General features: G+C 43.5%; 1 non-coding gene across 1 annotated transcript; it reads left to right on the forward strand.

Annotated features, from left to right (window-relative positions):
- Positions 1–2,337: 2,337 nt before the first annotated feature.
- LOC132213974 (U6 spliceosomal RNA) lies at positions 2,338–2,444 on the forward strand. The gene has a single exon (XR_009448088.1). It is a non-coding gene; the product is annotated as a U6 spliceosomal RNA (small nuclear RNA).
- The last annotated feature ends 901 nt before the right edge of the window (positions 2,445–3,345 follow it).

A 3,345-nucleotide genomic window follows, 5' to 3' on the forward strand; every position in this document is an offset into this window, starting at 1 on the left:
GTTTCTTTGTCTCCGCATTTTTTTTTTTTACCTCCCTCTGTTGGTAGAGTGGCTTTGTGTGCCAGATGTCCTGTAGGGCCCAGTGGCTCAGCCTCCCCCGTTACCTGAGGTGGACACTCTTGGTGCACCCCCTTGTGGGCTTTGTGCACAGTCTTGTTGTAGTTATGCCTTGATTGTTGTAGGATCACTGGGAGGAATTGACCTCCAGGCCAATTGGCAGTGAGAATCAGCTGTGTCTGCAGTGGGAGAACTTCTGTGCTGAAGACACCCTTCTGGGGCAAGACTTGCTTCAGTGGGGCTTTGGTGCTCACTGAGTCTGCCCCCTGAGTGTGTCCCTTATGGATCTGAGGAGTTGTAATCTGGATGGTCCCCCTCTGGCCACTGGGTACACTGGCTCTTGGAGGTTACCCAGCAGGAGCTATGAAGAGAACTGCAGATTCCCCTTCCTTTTTTGGAGTTTGGAGGTGCCCTGATTAGGCCCAGCTGTGAAGCAATGCAAGCTGCTGTGGGGCCTTGGGCCTTCTCTTGGAAGTTCTGGGTCTGTGGCCCAGCTGCAGTTTGTTAGGTAATTTTCAGGTTGCAAAGGGCCAGGGCATTCATATGTAAAAGCCTCTGCCGCAGCCTGGGTGAGGCGGGGTCTCAAGGAAGCAAAGAGCGGAGCAAGGAACTATGGCGGATTCTCAGCCCTGCCCTAATGGGCTGCGCGTGTCTCAGTGTCCTGATAATTTAATTGCTGCAAGCACCTCTGAGCGAAAGCCGCCCTCGAGTTCCGAGTTCTGCCTGCTGCCAGACAGTCCAGTTTCTCCCCGTATGAGTCCTGGGTCCCCAGAGACTTCCCAGAACCGGAGTTCAGAGCAGTCGGGAGCTTGTGACTCCCTCCAGATTCAAAAAGACAACCGCGTCCTCAGGTACCAGCCCCTTTCCGCGCGCGCTCGAGCCTCCGTACCTTTGTGCTTTACTTCCGCACCTCGTGACCCTCAATGTGCTTTTCTCTTTCCTTCTAGTTGTAGAATTTCCACTCCGCCAGCCTTCCTGTAGTTCTGGATGATGTCCGTTTTGTCTTTTTATTGTGTTTTTGAAGTTGTTGTAGGAGGCAGCAATTTCAGTGTTTCCTTATGCCGCCATCTTAGTTTCTCCCCCTTTTTTTCTAATAACCCAAACCACTTGAGTTTCCAAGTAAGTTATTTTCGTTGTTTATCCTATTTCTCTTCTCTTGAAATTTAAACTCTCTCTGAACTCTGAAAATAAAGGTAAGAAAGAGGCAGAAGGCTGGCCTAGCCGATAGCGACTAACCCACCAGTAGCCGAGGAACTCGGTTTCGACTGGAAAATGTCTTTATTGATTTTTTTAAAATGTATTTTATTGATTTTTTACAGAAAGGAAGGGAGAGGGATAGAGAGTTAGAAACATCAATGAGAGAGAAACATCAATCAGCTGCCTCCTCCATACCCCCTACTGGGATGTGCCTGCAACCAAGGTACATGCCCTTGACCGGAATCGAACCTGGGACCCTTCAGTCCGCAGGATGATGCTCTATCCAGTGAGCCAAACTGGCTAGGGCAATAAAAAATGTTTAAATAAAAATATTTTAAACTTGAGATCTAGGTTTGTCAGTGTCAAATAAAAAAATTAAATGGAGGACAACCAGCTGGGGTACCTCCCCTTCAATAGGAAGCTTTTCCTTAATAAAACTGCTTTTCCTAGATTGAATGAATGAATGAATGAATGAATGAATAAAAATTAATGGAATCAAGCTCTCTGCTCTGCATAAAATAAACCCATTAAGATACATAATTTGCCCTGACTGGTTTGGCTCAGTGGATAGAGCATCGGCCTGTGGACACAAGGGCCCCAGGTTCTATTCCGGTCAAGGGCATGTACCTTGGTTGCGGGCACATCCCCAGTAGGGGGTGTGCAGGAGGCAGCTGATCGATGTTTCTCTCTCATTGATGTTTCTAACTCTCTATCCTGCTCCCTTCTTCTCTTTAAAAAAATCAATAAAATATATATATTTTTTAAAAAGACACACGGTTCTATTTTGGCAATGGCAACAAAACCCTATTAGGACAGGGAGTTTGCCTTATGCATAACTATATCTCCAGTGCCTAGAACACTGCCTAGTATATGGACACTTCTTAGTAAATATTTCCTGAATAAGTGAGTGAATTGAATGAGTGAGTAAATATGAAATTATTTGCATTTTTGTCTGTTTTCCATTCAGTTGAATATCTAACTCAGGTGTCTTAGCTGAATAAAATTTCATTTATAAATATGTTCTGAAGTAAAAACTATGGATTCCTGCATGGTAATTTATGCTTATCAAAAATAATAAGTGTTGTGCTCACTTTGGCAGCACATATGCTAAAATTGGAATGATACAGAGAAGGTTAGCATGGCCCTACCACAAGCATGACACACAAATTCATAAAGCATTCCATATTTTAAAAAAAAAATTGTTCTAGGTTTGTTCATTCATCATTTATTCAGTCACCACTCAGTCCCCAAACATTTACTGAGTATAGTTCCATTCCCAGCAAGATATTTGCTATGCGCCTGAATTAGAACAACAAAAGACATAGCAGTGAGGTGGGGGAGCAAACAAGTAAACAAACAATTAAGATGCTCTGATGGATTTAACAAAACTAGATAGTATTATGAGCACACAGGTTGAGAAACTAAACAAGCTTGGTCAATCAGGAAAGGCTGCTTAAGGGAAGTAATATTTACATTGCTTTTTAAGGGATGAGTAGGAATTAGGCAGATGAATGGCATCCTAGTCAGAGGAAGCAGCATTCATTCATTTATATGTTTATTCCAACATTTACAGCACTTATTGTGAGCCAGTCCATAGGCTCTAGAGATGTAGCAATGAACAAGACAAAAAAGTCTATGCCATCTTGTGGGGAGAGATAAATAAACAAGTAAACAAAAAAAATGTATAAATGACAGGAAGGATGAGGGATAAGAGAGGGCCTGAGGTGGTATGTGCATCTTAGATAAGATGACTAAGGGAAGGACTAACAAAGGAGATAACATTTGAGCGAAGACCTGCATGAAGTAAGGGAGGGACTGTGAAGGAAGAGCAATAAGTGAAAAGGGCCCAGCCTATGGCTCAGTGGTTGAGTGAGATCACGGTTTGATTCCTGGTGAGGGCACATGCCCTAGTTGCGGGCTCAATCCCTAGTGGGGGGCATGCCGGAGGCAGCCAGTCAATGATTCTCTCTCATCATTAATGTTTCTATCTCTCTCTCCCTCTCCCTTCCTCTCTGAAATCAATATATATATATATATATATATATATATATATACAATAAATATACATATATACGTATGAAGGCCCTGAGG

Source organism: Myotis daubentonii, chromosome 12 (genome assembly GCF_963259705.1).
Source record: "Myotis daubentonii chromosome 12, mMyoDau2.1, whole genome shotgun sequence".
Lineage (NCBI taxonomy): Eukaryota > Metazoa > Chordata > Mammalia > Chiroptera > Vespertilionidae > Myotis > Myotis daubentonii.